The sequence below is a fragment of the Chanos chanos genome, chromosome 9 (genome assembly GCF_902362185.1).
Source record: "Chanos chanos chromosome 9, fChaCha1.1, whole genome shotgun sequence".
NCBI lineage: Eukaryota > Metazoa > Chordata > Actinopteri > Gonorynchiformes > Chanidae > Chanos > Chanos chanos.
Window position 1 is genome coordinate 30,741,984 of NC_044503.1, and position 17,215 is coordinate 30,759,198.

The following is a 17,215-nucleotide window of genomic DNA, read 5'->3' on the forward strand; positions in this document are numbered from 1 at the left end:
CTTTTGTCCAAAGTGACTTACAAAAGACCACTTCATTTCTTTATAAACAGAGTACACATCTGACCAAAGCACATTAGAATTCCTTTGTTTAAAACATACTAACAGAAATACAGAACTTCAATTACACTAATTCACGAAGGAGACGGTAATGGATATTTTACACTGCTATCCATAACGCCGATATGTAAGCGGTGTGTTAAACTGGTTGGAAATTGAATCATAAATTATACAAGTTGCAAATAGTTTAGGCAAATTACATTACCAGATATTACGGAGCTCAGTGGATTCCCAAGAGACGTACTGAGCAACGAAATCCACGTTGAGTGAAGTGCTACGTATTGAAGCCAGCGCTTAATTGGAATGAATCAATAAGAAAGCTATATTTAACTGAAGGGCGATTGCGTGGAAAAGGTATCAGTTAATCTTAACGATCGATCGACGTTGCAGATCAACAAATGGTACATGCACGTTTTAGAGTATAGTTGAGGGCGCCATAGAACACTCATTATAAAACGTATTTAATCGCCCTAAATCCAATTTGTACCAACATGCTAAGACTGATGATTAATCATAAATCATGATGCTATTAAAATATTACATAATATACGCGAGCAATGGAACTGACGCCTAGAAATATAATCTATAAATTACACATTAGGCTCACAATAAATTACACGTGAACTGAAGTACGTTAAAAAAACAAAAAGTCGCGAGTTTCGTCGCCGGCATCAGACTACTTACCATTTCAAAAGGACCAACCATCTCCACTTTCTCCGGCTTCTCCTTCTCCTTGTCCTCTACATCTTTCCCACTAAAAAACAATGTCATACGTGTAAATGTACATAAAAATACAATGTAATACCGGTAGGTTTATGTTGAAATTAAACATTATGGAATACACATAGGTTTTTTTTTAGTAATGTTGTAAACTGTGTGGACCGTTTAAGGGACCGTCTGCAAATTACACATTTCATGGATGTTTGCTTTTTGCACATGCTCGTTGGTATTAAAGGAATGTTCACTGAACATGAATAAAATCAACTTGACACCTCTTCAACGTTCTAGTGATTCCAAAATGAAGTAACTGACTTCCCATGACGCATATTTAGAAGAAACTCCCTGTTTCAGGAGCTTTCTTGGAACAATATTAACTAAAAATACATAAAAGGTCCTTTCTCATTCTAATGGCTGTAGTAGCTCAACATTAGAGTGTATCACTTACTACAGGTGAGAATTTGTCAAAAAGTGAAATTACATGGAACTAAAGAGGATTTACCTCATAATTTTAGTGAATAAATTCACTAAAAATGACTCAAATTAAAAATGACCTTCTCTCATTCTGATTTCTGTAGTAACTGCCAATTACAGTGTCTTGCTTACTACTTGTGAGGTTTTAGAGAAAGGTGAATTCATATGGAAGCAGGAGTCAATTATTTCTGGAAAAATAATCACTAAAAATCAACTAAATGACCTTTTTCCATTCTGATTACTGTAGTAGTTCCAAAATACAGTGCATAACTTACTACAAGTGAATTTTCTGTGCAATATCAACTTAAGGGGGGGGGGGGGTGTCAATTATTTATGAAAGATATTCACTAAAAATCAACCAACATTTTCTTATTCTGACTGCTGTAGTAATTACCAACTACAGTGTGTAACTTAGTATAAGTGAATTTTTTTATGAAATGTCACCTTATATGGAAGCAGGGGTGAATTATTTCTGAAAAATATTCACTAAAAATCAACTATATGATCTTTTCCAATTCTGACTGCTGTAATAATTACCCACTACAGTGTGTAACTTACTACAAGTGAAGTTTTTGTGAAGTATCAGCTTATATGGACAGGGGGGACAATTATTTATAAAAAATATTCACTAAGAATCAACCAACAGACATTTTCTCATTCTGATTGCTGTAGTAGATCCATTTTAGAGTGTCTTGCTGCATGTGAGAATTTTGTGAAATGGGAGATGAACAGTGAGATGAAGTCAAGGACTTGAGTTGTTTTGTTTTTTTTTCAGTGTGGAACCTGCACAGGCAGCCACCTCAAGCATAGAATCAGGAAGTGACTGTCTATTTCCTAGAATGCGGCAAAGCACTTCCACAGGTGGCATAAACAGAAAAACAGCAGCAGCTCAGTTCTATCAGTAGAAAGAGGAGGGAATTATTTCTTTTAAACACATTCAAAAAAATCAGGTAAGTGACATTATTGCATTCCAAAGGCTGTAGTAGTCCCTAGTTAGAATGTGTTACTTTCTGCAGGTGAGTTCAATTATATGTAAAACAGGAGTGAAGGTATTCTGTTTTTTATGTTATTGATATATATCACTGATTCATGAGATAAGGGACAAAACCCTACATCAAAAAGTCTTCTCTGTGCCAAAAATCAAGAAATTGATAATAATAAAAACACTTTAAAAGTTAAATCTGAAGAAACTACGTCTATTCATGAAATGAATTTCACTTTTTTTTTTTTTTTTACATAATTTCACTAGAATTTGTTAAAATGCAGACTCTCTACTCAGAAAGTACATGTAACTTAACCTGTCCTCAGCAAGAGCTCCCAATGTCAAGCTGCCCAAAAAAGTGTTTAAAAATGCTGCAAATGCATAAACATAAATATCAAAAGAAATGAATGGTTAAATAAGATGTCACATAATACACAAAGTGAACTTTAAATTAAATTCTCCATAAATAAACTGCGTTTCAAAGTCACGTCCTCACTTTCCGTCAGATTTTTGGAAAATCAGGCAATGTCACGGTCATTTATAGCCCTGAGGACCCCTTTTCCACTTCCTGTTCTTTGTGGATGCAACAGTAGGACACATTTGGTCTGGTAAGTTTTCAATTTGATGATATTTTAAACAAATAATGTTGGCAGCACTACAGTCACAGCTTTAACGTGTCAACACCATCTTTCCATTACGACAGTCTTAATTAAGATTTGTGGCATAAATGTTGCCATTTTACTTTAGTTTATAGAGGCAGCTAGCAACTGGGGAAAAAAAACAAAATGGCTCTAAGATAGCTCCAGTGTACAAGACACGGTTAAGATGGAAAAACATTTAATTTTTTTGTCAACTCTGTCAGATGTCAACTCTGTCAGTTGACTTGACTCTGACTTTACACTCTTGTTGAACTGATCAAATTAAAATACCATGCTTTTTGCCGTGTCTGATGGAGTTGACACAAATCAAATTATGACGTGAATAAATGCCAATCTTCATAAAAAGTGTTTTAATAAAAAAAAAACTGTTCCCTTACTTGGTTTGTTAGCTGAGACCTTTGTCTATAAATATATCAAATTAATGTAGTATTTAAAGAAAAAATGAAAAGCATAAAACATGTTTTGTCCCTTAAGTCAAGAATCAGTGATAAATATATATATATATATATATATATATATTTTTTTTTTTTTTTTAAATCCCACCTGTACTGTGTTCTACACTGTAATTGGGAGATACTACAGCAACCAGAATGAGAAAAGGTCTACTGGCCATTTAGTTGATTTTGGTAAATATTTTTCTGGGAGGAAAAGAAACCCTCTCAGTTCCATGTAATTTGACTTTTCAGGAAATTCTCACCTAAGTGACGTACTCTAATGGTACTACAACCATTATATTGAAACGTTTATCATTTCAGGTCATGTTACGGATCTTTTAGTGAAGATTTCTCTAAGATAGCTTCTAAAACTGGGAGTTTATTCTAAATATGCGTTTTGGGAAGTAAGTTATTTCGTTTTTGAAGTAGTAGAACGCTGAAGAGGTGCAAAGGTGATTTTATTCATTTGTAGTGACCATTTTTAACAGCAACTGTCATGTCAGAAGGCGAACATCCATGAAATATGTAACTTGCAGACGGTCCCTTACATCGACGTAGTGACTTAGGGTATAATGAAAGCGTCCTGGAGCTGTTTTTGGACAAAAATCGATAGCGACAACAAGTATTGTTATTTTCTTCAGACACACCATATTATAGTGTACTTTCCATGCCCTCGAACGTGTAATTAAGCTGGAGTGCTTTGTCCGAATTTAGGAACGTTTAAAACCGAATATCCAGCGAATATGCCAATGTAAATTCGGACAAAGCACTCCAGCTTAATTAAACCAACTTAACCACGCTACGTTTTAGCCATTTGATGACTGCCGAAGACAAAACTTTGCCGAAACAAAACATAAGGTAATACCTTGTCACAAATAAGACATAACCCTAATATTTCAAGTCAACTATTCATCGTTACAGGTGTGAAATGTTGCTTCAAATGGATTAGTTCAATCGCTGCTGGTTACGGTCACGTAGGCTACTAGAGGATATCGTCGTTTTATGACACGGTGCCTTACTCATTGCTACTTATTTTAATAAACCAAATAACTTACCTTATGTTCCCATTTTTGTCGCTTTTGACTTCTTCCGCGACAAAGTCGTAATTTTTACCCATGATGTCTCGATCCTGACGTTCAGTTTTCGCTCCTAAATCCAAAGTTACTTTGTAGGTTTGGGGATGACAGAAGGAGGGTAGTCTCGTGCTGTGTAAATTTAGAGATATGTTACAGTAAAATGCACTTTGGGAATAACAAACTCCTCGATGATGTTTTTCTCGTCACATAACAGTCCCCCTAAAGCAAAGTCATTTAATAATTTCGCAGAATAACTGAACGACTCGCCCGATGAGCGGGCAAACTCTACCACTAGATCATATAAGCGTTCACGATTACAGCTCCGATGCTAAATTTTTCCTACTACAACACAGACCATTTCTGTGTAATTCTTACCACTTCTACCGCGATCCTTCGAAACAAACGTAGCGTGTACTTCTAGATGGCTGTATACTCCCTCAGTAGCTGAGAGTTCCGGTGTAGTTCACACGCGTCCTGGACTTGACAGTATGCGGCAGCGAAGCGGCTACTATGTTACTTTGTAGGTTTGGGGATGACAGAAGGAGGGTAGTCTCGTGCTGTGTAAATTTAGAGATATGTTACAGTAAAATGCACTTTGGGAATAACAAACTCCTCGATGATGTTTTTCTCGTCACATAACAGTCCCCCTAAAGCAAAGTCATTTAATAATTTCGCAGAATAACTGAACGACTCGCCCATATTGATAAGCCAAGGTGGCTTGATTGAAATTAATTTAGCATTGTATTTTTAAGGAACTTCCCTGTCAGAAAGTTTCATCTTTAAGGACGAGTCATACATTCTTCCACTTAATGAACTCCCATGCAGCAGAACTCTTTAACTGTAAAATTCAGCTCCTGCTTTCTGTCCGAACAGGCATGTCAAAAGATGATGCCATGACCGCCTACATCGCTCTGGCCAAGGAGACCATAGAGAAATACGGAATGTGATGATAACTGTGTAGATTTGCTTAGTAGTTAAAACTTGTTTCAGGATAAAACTGTCACGCAGTTGAGCTCTCACCCTTTCTAAGTCCATGCAGTTGTGGATGATGTAGTTTTAACATTTTCCCTACTTTAATGTTTTCTCTAATTTGAGTAATAATGTTCTTTGATTTTTTTTTTATACATATTAGCACGTGACTACTTGGTATGAAGTCTTTGAAGAGTCTAATGAACTGCATGTTTTGGTTATTGTTAAGTGTTTCTGTTGATTTAATCATTAAAGATGCATCAGTTAGACAATGTGTCAGTGTTTGTCTTCCAACTCTATTGTTTCTGAACGAAAGAGAAACAGTAAGCATGATTGTGGCAGGAATTTGAAAGAGTAATGGATCAGAAGGAAAATTCATTATTAAATTCTAAATTTTCAAACAATCTCAGGTTTCCCCCAGTAGTCTAAATTTTAAATGACTTGATTTTACCCTGAAACATATGAAACATATCAAAACGTGAATGTATGCAGGTTTAGGCTTGTGTGTGCTGTTCGTGTAGGAATTAGATTATTTTAAATGTTTCCTCGTTTTAAACGGGGTTTCTTTGGTCAGAATAAACACCTGTAAAGAAACAGCTGAACTATTGCTGGACGTAGTCAGAGAGCACGTGTAGCCGAAAATAGTCATGCAGTAGGAAAACGGGCATGAGACAAAGACTGAATTCCGAGCATAGGCTTGGGCGGTGTCTATTTTATCATACCGTCATACCTTCCAGAAATTTTACCGGGGTATATGGTATATCACGGTATTTGTGTTATTAATGAAAAAAAAACGGCCGCTAGTGATAGAAGTCATGGCATGTACGACATTATCTAGCATACTCAGGTCTTGCTGGGTTTAAGTACTTATGACACATAAAGTAATTAATATAGGAATCAAGCGCCCGTCTTCCATAGGTTCAGCATACCCTACTGGAAGACCCAATGAGACTACCACAGAGGATACTGATCAGTGGCCTGAACAAAGATGATGTGCGGGTGGTGGTGGCAGACTGGCAGTTGAATAAAATAATGTGGCTAATAAACTGGTTTTGTAGTTGGAGGAAGTCATCTGATGATAAAGTTGTATTTGGCAATATTTTTATGATTCCATATCTAGTCATATTTAATTGATAAGCTAGGAGAAATTTGTGCGAAACTGTGTTAACCATCATGTACTGTTAACTCAGGAATCGTCCGAGTGTACACAGGGTCACCAGTGTGAAAGTTGAGCGTTAGGGAAATGTGGAGACAACTAGTGATAGGACGTTCAATACCAAAGTTTCGAAGCCTGCTTCACTTTCGCGAAGCTAACTGGTTCGAAACACTGTGTCGAAGCTTGTATCAAACTGCCATTACCACGTGACTGATGATGTCGGAAGCTTCATACGTCACTGAAACGCCAGGAAGGGTTTGGCCGATTCAGAGGTTTGGCCCTAGAAGATAGTAGTGAGCCGAGAGGTACTGAGACATAAAACATGGAGATTACAAGTAGAAAGACGCAACTGCAAGTGTGTGAACATTTCGGTCTGTTAGCCACCAACAAATACTACTTTTCTTTAGGACTTTTGAAACAAATAACAGTGGTAGTTGTTGACTATGTTCGTTTTTGTTCTTTATTTTAAGACCAAGACCCCCTCAGCTGAAAAATGGGCATAACAGAAACTGTTAATTTAGGACCATCTTGACAAATTTCAAGCTAAATGAAGCATAGGATGAACATAATGTTTGTGTGGTATCGTAACATGTGTTCCATTAATAGGTAAAATATTTTGAGGGAATAGCTGTAGTAAACTGAGACATATAGCAACATATACATTTCTGGCAGACCAATGGTTACTAGAAGATCCAAATGATCAGACATAGCTGGGCTTTAAGTGTACACATTGAAACACGAATCAACGAGGCGTTATATGTAGTGATGGGATGTTCAATGCTAAAGTTCCACAGCTCATTTCATTTTCGCAAAGCATACTGGTTTGAAACAGTGTGTTGCAGCTTGTATCAAATTACCATTACCTCGTGACTAATGACGTCCGAAGCTTCATACGTCACTGAAACACCTGAAAGGGTTTGACCAATTCGAAGTTTTGGCGCCATCCCGTATCCCGTATGCTATAAAGGGATACGTAAAGCCTTTTGAGACTATAAATAGTGATATTGGGCACTAAATAAACGTATTATTATTATTATTATTATTATTATTATAAAGGGGCGTGAAAGAACCGGTCATGTATCTAATAGTTGGTTGAGACATGCGCAAATATAAACTATGGACAATACAGTTTGAAAGAGGCGATCACGAGTGTGGGAATATTTTGGCCTGTTATCCCCCAATAAGGTAAATACAATACTATTCTCCTGTAGTGGAGGTTTTTCACTTGTCATGACAGTAATGTTGTAGTTTATTATTAATATTCATTCTCTTAACTGCTTAATCCTACTCAGGGTCGTGTTTCAATATGCTCACTATTTTACATAATTGAAAGGTTCAGTGTCTGCTGTGTCCTCAAGAATTGGCACTCGTCAATAATAACACTCTTCAACGTTGAGGCACCTTCCTTCCCAGCATGAAAACATATCAACACCCCAACCCAAGGGCAGTGACCAAGGCAATGCTGGAGGTCGTTTGGTATTATTTAATTTTATTTCACTATTTTTATCATTATTCTATACCTCCTTCAACAACACACTCTAATCTGCTGTCCCATCCCACCAGGAACCAAGCGCCAAACTTCAGGCAACAGGATAGCTGGCCCCACTCCCTCTGACATTCACCTTTAAAATCTCATTTTATTTTATATCTTCTTTTCTTCTTTGACTTCTCTCTTTCTTCAAACTTTGATCTCTACTTTTCAAGTATTGAATTTGTTACATTGATGTTTTTATTAGTATTTTTTTGGTTTGTCTTATTTTTCATCATTATTTTAATTCACTACGCAAGTTTATTCACATAGCACATTTGATACAGAGGAAATTCAGTGTGATTTACATAAATAAAAGCAGAAGAAACTTCCAAAGGAAACATAATGACAAAGTGCTTAAGAATGAAAAACAATAAAAGGAAAACATTGAAAAATATCATTAAAATTACAGAGTACATACTAGAATAAAACCATGTAATTACAAGAAAATGATATTTACATGATACTCATTCTGACAGTGTCCAGAAAACAACAGCTGGATGAGGCCTTACTGAACATGATTGTGATGGACGCCCAGCCACTGTCAGTTGTAGAAAATAAAGGATTCAAGGCCTTTGTTAAACTGCTGGATCCTATTTACACCATCCTTGATGGAAAGGCTTTGAAGACTATGATGGAGACAAAATGCAAGGCCACAAAAGACAAGGCTATGGTTGAGATCAGGAATTTCTCAACAGTCAGCAAAACAGCTGACATGTAGACCCCCATGAACATGGATGCCTACCTGGCTGTGACATGCCACTTCATCACAGAAGAGGTGAAGCTGTCCACTGTTCCTCTGGGAGTTAAAAAATTCCCTCATACCCACACTGCAGCTCACCTAGCTGAAGCCAAGGACACCCTAATGGCAGAGTGAGGAATTAGAGGCAAAGTGAGAAGCCTGGTCACAGATTGCACAGGAAATCATATTTGCGGCACAGCCCTGCTCAACTTGTGCCATATCAGCTTTGCCCATGTTTTCAATCTGGTGGTGAAGAAGTCACTTGGGCAAACCCCAGAGCTTGAAGACATCCGCACCTGAGCATGCAGAATTGTGGGGCGTTTTAAGTCGAGCACCACAGCTAAGGAAAAGGTGTCGGAGGTCCAAGCACAAATGGGCAGGCCACAACACAAACTAATACAGGAGGTTGACACCTACTGGAACAAAACTTTTGAGATGCTACAAAGGCTGTATGACCAGAGGGAGCCACTGGGAGCAGCTCTCACCAGTCTGAACACTGACCTCATTCCCTTCTCTGCCGTGGAGTACCAGATGATCCACCAGTGCCTTCTAGTGCTCTGGCCATTCTACCAGGCCACTGTGGAGTTGTCAGAGGAAAAAGGGGTGTTCTGAGGTCATACATGAAATTGGTGTCAGATTAGCAAACTTAAATGATAAATTCTCTGTAACATAGAAGATGACTGTCCTGTCTTTGGCTACGTTACTGGATCCTAGATTTAAAGAAATGGGATTCTGTTATGCGAGCTGTGCTCAGGCAGCAGTAGAAAGGTTAACCAGGGAATGTGCCAGCTTCATACCTGGACCATAAAGGGAGTCTGTACCACCAGCAACACCAGGGACCTCAACTCAGCTGCAGGACAGTAACCTCTGGGACCTGCTTGACAGCCATGTGGATGCACTGCGGTGTGTGACGAATGCCACAGCCGGTGCTATTGCAGAGGTCCAGAGGTGATGTAATATTATTGTCTGCTGCTGAATGACAATGGATCTAATGAAATGACAATATTTTCCTTCTCTTTATCTCTGTATTTAAAAGACCCACTTCTGCCAAGGTCAGAGGACCCATCGAAGTACTGGGTCACCCACAAGCCTACCTGTCCCTACGTGTTCCAGATGGCCATGCAGTACCTCTGCACACCAGCAACCTCTGTGCCATGTTAGTGGATGTAAGGCTGGAGAAATTGTGAGCCAGAGAAAAAGCCACCTGAAGCTCAGCACAGTGGAGCAAATCCTGTTTTCAAATAAAAACCTTAAAAAAAACAAACAAAAAAAACCAACCCTGTTCCACAACCTCAAAATATGTCCCACAATCACATTACCCAAACCCTCTTCGCAAAGCATACTGGTTTGAAACAGTGTGTTGAAGCTTGTATCAAATTACCATTACCACGTGACTAATGACGTCCGAAGCTTCATACGTCACTGAAACACCTGAAAGGGTTTGACCAATTCGAAGTTTTGGCGCCATCCCGTATCCCGTATGCTATAAAGGGATACGTAAAGCCTTTTGAGACTATAAATAGTGATATTGGGCACTAAATAAACGTATTATTATTATTATTATTATACATTACCCAAACCCTCTTATACACTGTCCATTTCTCTTTCAACTGTTGCACAAACACATTTCCAAACCTAATTATGATTCTCTTTGCCCCTTTTTCTCATTCACAATTATTCCCCAAACACTGATGATGAAATTCCCTTCTTTCACCTTGCTTCACAGCAAAAAAAAAAGTCACAAATCTGAACCATGGGAATCATTCTATAATTTGGCGCACATTTCACTAGGGCTGCCCCGCACCAAAGATTTTCTTGGTCGACTAATAGTCGTTAGTTCCAGCCATTAGTCGACTAGTCTTCACATGTTTATGATATTACTATAATTATTTAAATATATTTTTGGAGCATCAGAAAATGGTTTGAGTTCCAGGGCTGACAAAAGATGTTACAAGTAACATTGTCAACACTGCGCTACTAGGGCTGGTCCCGCATGTTCGGATATTCGTTTGTTGGTTAGGTATTCCGTTTTCGATTTTAGTATTCAGATATCCTCCCTCCCCCTTTTTCCACATTTTTTTTATGTTGACATAACTTGTAGAACTGTTGGCCAAACTCACAGTATTCATTGGGGTATTGTTCGGCAGGTATTTTGCAGTTAACTGAGTGTTTGACTAATCCGAACCTATCAGTTTTGACATGATTTTTCCAGTGTATCTACTAGGCGAACTCACTTGCTGAACGTAAAGATTCCAGACACTGTTACTAGGCAACATCCTTGCACTCATTTAGCCAGACATGGCTATGGCAGAGTCCTTCCTACTAAAAAGTCTCTGGCTATGCTTACTGTGAAGATATTTTAGACTATCTGGACAATCGTGACATGTGAAAAAATTCATAGGAAAAAATTCATAGGTTTATAACGTCAACACAATATCCGTATGTAGTTTACAGTTGTCATGCCTCAAATCGGTGATTCTGTCCGCGTTTTCAGCAACGCGGAAATCATAGAGACCTCACTCACAGCAGCGAACATCACGCTTCAGTTCACTTCTGCCACAAGAGGCAAGACAAAATGTCGAAGTCTTGGGCTGCTAATATTCGACGATTCGATCTAAGGATCCTGATTTGACTGCCAATATCACAGTGGAATCGTCGGAAAATGTTGTTATGAAACAAGGATAATTTCATTCAGACTATATGGGGGTGCTGAATGTCTGATTTTGCATAGAATTGCTTGGTTTCTCAGTAAATCATGATTTGCTGACATTGTGAAATTGTTTAGCCCAGTGGCTCTCAACTCCAGTCCCATCGACCACCTGTCCTGCATGTCTTTGTTTTGAATCTTCATTATCACATTCAGTTGAGCTACTCAAGGCCTTGATAATTAATTGATCAGTGCAGTCCAGTGTCAGTCGTGACCTACAATTTAGACATGCGGGACAGGGGGTCCTCAGGACTAGGCCGATTTGATAAGATTAGGCCAATTTGCAGTGCTAAGAGCCCATTAGGTCTCTCTGCAGTTATTTATTTGTTTATTTATTAAGTTTATCTCATTCTGTTTAATCCAAAGTTTTGTACATTTAATCTACTTTGCGCTGATGTTATTCTGCACCTCATGGCATTAAGATGTTCATTTTATGTTAATGTTAAGGAGCTGTTTAACTTGACAGTGGCGTTGTTCCAATCTTGGTGGTTTCATTATCAAGTTGTTTCTGTGTGCAAAAAACCAAAAATTTTGTACTTAACAACTCTGGTTTCTTTTTTGCTGTGAGATACTGGCCTTCTGCATTGCAAATGGGCATATTTATTATTGTTATAAAGTCGCCATAATGCAGACTTTTCAGATAATGAATGAGAAAAAGAATGGAACATGTCCTGTTGTAAAATAATTTCCTGTGCCAAATCAAGAAAACAAGAGGCTGCTTCGAAGCTTCAGATCTTTTTTCGGCATAATCAGGAAGAAGCCTCAAAAGCCTCATGAGGCTTCGTCCACCCATCCCTAGAGACAACTCCTTTTAGAAGAGTTAGAAAGATCTCTTTCAACACCACTCCACATCTTCATTGTCGCAGAGCACCCAACGTAATCACTCCCTAGGGTGTATGGGAAACGTAGTGTAGCCCAGAGGGGAAATAAATCATTCATACCATGAATGAAAATAAATAAATAAAATTATAATTATATATTATATATTATATCATGTTAAATAGTTTGTAGAGACCCCAAAGTGAAAGTTATGTAGTTGAGACAAGGGTTTCTCAAGATGCAAGGCATGTGTGCGCGAGAGGGAGAGAAGAACAGGAGACGCGGGTGAGTTGCCGGTTGACGGTTATTCTTAAAAGGTTAACGGTTATAGGGAAGTTTTTCAAAAGGTGATCAAAACAGTTCAAGGAAAAAAGGTTTTCTTTGGCGTTTTATACAGTTGTCCTCTTTAGAACTGTGTTCTAATTTAATCTGTGTTATTTGGAACAGTGTTTCAAATTATGTTTACAGATTTTCAAACCAAAGTCTAGTTTTGTGTCAGTTTTGGTTATCAGATGTAGAAAGAAGACCAGATAGCGGTTTAAGCCACCGGGAGTGCCGAATACAACCTCTGGCAATGTGATTAATACAACTTCTGGCAAAGCTTGACAGCTTGGTCATCAGTTCATACCTGCCGCTCCAACACAGGATTTCTGCCCTGTGGACTGACTTACGGTGTCAGTTACAGTCGTACGCGGAAGGTGGTACCTTTTTGTTTAGTTAGAGGCAAAGCAGTGAAGCTGCTGGAACCCTATTGTAATTGTTAGCATTCTTCACTATTATTATTGTTTCTGCAAGGGGAGTCTCTGGCAGCCCCTAGATCCGTATGGTAAAAAGTAGTGAAATTTGGCACATTGATAGAGGACAGTCCAAAGTATCCAGGTCCCAAATTTGGGGTCAATCAATGCATCCCTCTAGCACCAACAACAGGCTAATTTTTTGCTCATAACTTTTGAACTGTTTATCCTAATCCTCGGGTCATGTGAAGTCGAATGCATCCATTGCCGTCAATCTCTGCTTAATTAGATTTTCCACCGTTTTTAATTTTTTGAAGAACATACTTTTGCAAACTAGTCCTAGACCATTGATCTGATCACCTCCAAATTTGGTACAAATAATCTACAAGGTAGTCTAATCAAACGTTGTAAAAAGAATTTTGCTATGTCAAAGGATATGGCCACTGTTGTCCAGGAAATTTGATGGCAATGCCACCAAAACAGGAAGTAAGTATATCTCAGCAATGCTCCGAGGGATTGTTGCGAAACTTGGTACACATCATTGAGAGAGGGAATACCAGGTCCCTGCCAAGTTTCATAAAGTTTGGCTACATGGTGGCGCCATACCAGGAAAACACATAAAAATGTATTCCAAGACAAAAGCAGACATTTCAACGAAATCTCTTGTGCATCATCACAGTAATGAGGCCTAACTGGGATTTTATGAACCCTAGGTGTTGTTCGTTTAGTTTGTCGGCCATCTTGCTTTTAACAAATTTCAGTTGTTTTCAATAGGAGCCCATGGAAGCCCTCAATGGATCCTGGTGAAATTTGGCATCCTCACAGAGCACAGCCCAAGGTGCCCAGCTAACAAATTTGGTGTTGTTCCATCATTGACTCTAGTGCTACCTAACAGGCCAAAGTTCATAGTACATTTTTGCCTATAACTTTTAAGTTATTTGGCCTAGAACAATCATTTTTACTTCCCTTAATCCCTGTCTCATGCCGAGTGAAATGGACACAGTTTTTCAAAAATCACCGTATTTCATTTTCCGCCATTTTGAACTGTTCATAAACCCTACCTTTGTAAACTAGTCCTAGACTGTTGAGCCTATCACCACCAAATTTGGTCTACATCATCTATGGAGAAGCCTGACGAAAAATGTTCTAAAGAATTTTGCTAGGACAAACAGTATGGCTGCCGTGATCCTTTGAACTTTGATGGCGAAGCCTCTAAAAGAAGAAGGGAGTATATTTCAGCAGTGCTTGCATGGATTGATGCCAAATGTAGTACGCCTCATTGTTAAGTTGATGTCTTGGCCCACTGCAACTTTTGGTGAAATTTGGCCACATGAGGGCGCTATAGCAGAAAAACACATAAAAGTGTATTACTCATCACCCCAGGACGAACTTCCAGGCCCTGGGAACCTCTCACCCATCCATGCCCACTTACCTTGACCCAAATGGGGGGAAACTTGGGCCTCTGCCTCCCTCCCAGGAGCGCTGGGCCAGAACCTGGCTCTCCTTTGGGCCCTGGGCACCCACTCTTAAGCCCGTGAACTATCATCACCACACCTAGCAGGACTTACAGAGGCCGGACTGCCTGGTAGACCAAATCGACATCTGACCCCCTGGTAGAGGGAGAGACTTGAGCGTATCTGCAAAAATTCCAGTTTTATGGTCGGGCCTCTTTAAGCAGGTGTATTGTGAAGGCAGCGTACCCGTGTTCAAGAGTGGGTGCCTGGGGACCAACGGAGTGCTGGGTAGTGCACCTTGGGGCTCCGGGGAACCAGGCTAGGGGACCACCTGGGCAATCCATACTTGCCTTGCACACACCCTGGTGGGGGTAATTTTTGGCCCAAGCCTGAGTCCCTGGTTCCTGAGTGGGACTTAGCGCCCGGAATGAAGTTCTAGTCCCCAGCTGACCTCCAGGCCCCAGGGAAGCTCCCGTTCCTACCTGACTTTCAGGCACCCTAATGGGGAGAACTTTTGGGACTCCCTTTCCTACCCAACTTGCAAGCACCCAAGTGAGGGGAACTGTTGGGCTGGGCCTGGGTCCCTGCTTCGCTGAAAGTCCCACCAAGGGATGTCTGCTCACACTGTGATGGACTGGTCTCTTGTTCAGGGGTTGTTCTGATTAGTCTTCTACCTGGTGCCACCATCATTGCTGCTTGCAGCTATATTTTTGTTTTTACTCTGTCAAGTGAAGCGGCTAGCTTGTGTGTGGCCTCATGGAACACCAGCAATGACACAGGCCTGCAATGATAGAGCTGACTGCTCCATCTGTGGAGTATTGTATGCGAGTGTGTGTGCGTGGGCCCACATTCGTCAGAGTTTTCATTTAATTCGTGTTTGTTTTAAAAGAGTAGTATACTGGATTGAATATTGATATCATAAAATGTTGTATTGGTAAGGTTTTATTTAAATTGACATCAGATGGTGGGATGAACACTTTGAGGAGCTCCTAAACCTGACCAACACGCCCTCTGCAGAGGAGACAGGGCCTTAATATTTGGGGGGCTCGTCACCCATCTCCCTGGCAGAGGTCACTGAGGCAGTTAGGAATCTCCGCAGTGGCAAGGCGCCAGGAGTGGATGAGATACGTCTTGAAATGAAGGCTATGGATGTTGTTGGGCTGTCATGGCTGACACGCCTCTTCAGCATTGCGTGGTGGTCGGGTATAGTGCTTGCGGAGTAGCAGACTGGGGTGGTGGTTCCCATTTTTAAAAAGGGGGACCGGAGAGTGTGCTCCAGTTAACGGGGGATCACACTGCTCAGCCTCCCTGAGAAAGCCTACTCCAGGGTACTGGAAAGGAGACTGTGGCTGATTGTCAAACCTCAGATCCAGGAGGAACAATGTGGATTCCTTCCTGGCCATGGAACAGTGGACCAGCTCTTCACCCTTGCACTGGAGGGGTCATGGGAGTTTGGCAATCAAGTCTACATGTGTTTTGTGGTTCTGGAGAAGGCTTACGACCATGTTCCCCGGGGTGTCCTGTGGGGAGTGCTGAGGGAGTATGGGGTGCCATGTTTGCTGGTGCAAGATTTCAAAGCGCAGTCGGGGTGAGGAGGGTGTCCAGTACAGGTGACTCAGGACTGTGTCTCTGCTCTTTGCAAAGGGTGGCTTGACCCCTCCAAGTTGGGACTGAGTTACTGCCTCATGTGGAGGAGTTCAAGTATCTCGGGGTCTTGTTCACAAATGAGGGTAAAATGGAGAGGGAAATTGACAGGCCGATTGGGGCAGCGGCGGCAGTAATGCCGTCGTTGAACCGGATCGTCGTGGTGAAGAGGGACTTGAGCCAGAAGGCAAAGCCCTCCATTTGTTCCGACCCTCACCTATGGCCACGAGCTCTGGGTAGTGACCGAAAGAATGAGATCGTGAATACAAGCGGCAAAAATGAGTTTCCTCTGCAGTGTGGCTGGGTGCACCCTTAGGGATAGGTGTGGAGCTCAGACACCCGGGGGAGCTCAGAGTACAGCCGCTGCTCCTCTGCATTGAAAGGAGTCAGTTGAGGTGATTCGGGTACCTAGTCAGGATGCCCCCTGGGTGCCTCCCTGTAGAGGTGTTCTGGGCACGACCAACTGGGAGGAGACACAGGGGCAGACCCAGGACACACTGGGGGAATTATATATCTTAACTGGCCTAGGAACACCTTGGGATCCCCAGAAGGACCTGGTGGTTGTAGGTGGGGAAAGGGATATCTGGGCTACCCTCCGCAGCCTGCTGCCACCGCGAACTGATTATGGATAAGCAGCAGAAAATGATGATGATGATGATTTGTTACTGGTAGACTGACCTCTGGTGGCACCTGCTGTGCACTACAATACCTCACCTCAATCTCCGCATCAGGATATAGAAAAAGAGAAGCATCTGTATTTTTGACGGTACTGAAACTCATACCATCGGCATTTCGCAGTATACCATAATACCTTTATACCGTCCAATCCTGACAGAGATGTGTTCTATTCTGTTGAAGTGAACAGCCTTAAATAGAAATGTGTTCTCTCTGTGTGTAGATTGAATAGAGGAGACAAGCACTACATACAACCTTTAACAAACACAACAAACTGATGAATGAAGCACAGAATGGAAAAGGTGAGTGTGTGTGTGTGTACTCTCAGTGCATTTCATATGGAAGAAGGGTTAAAGATTCTGGATTTGCATTTGATTTCCACTGTGTA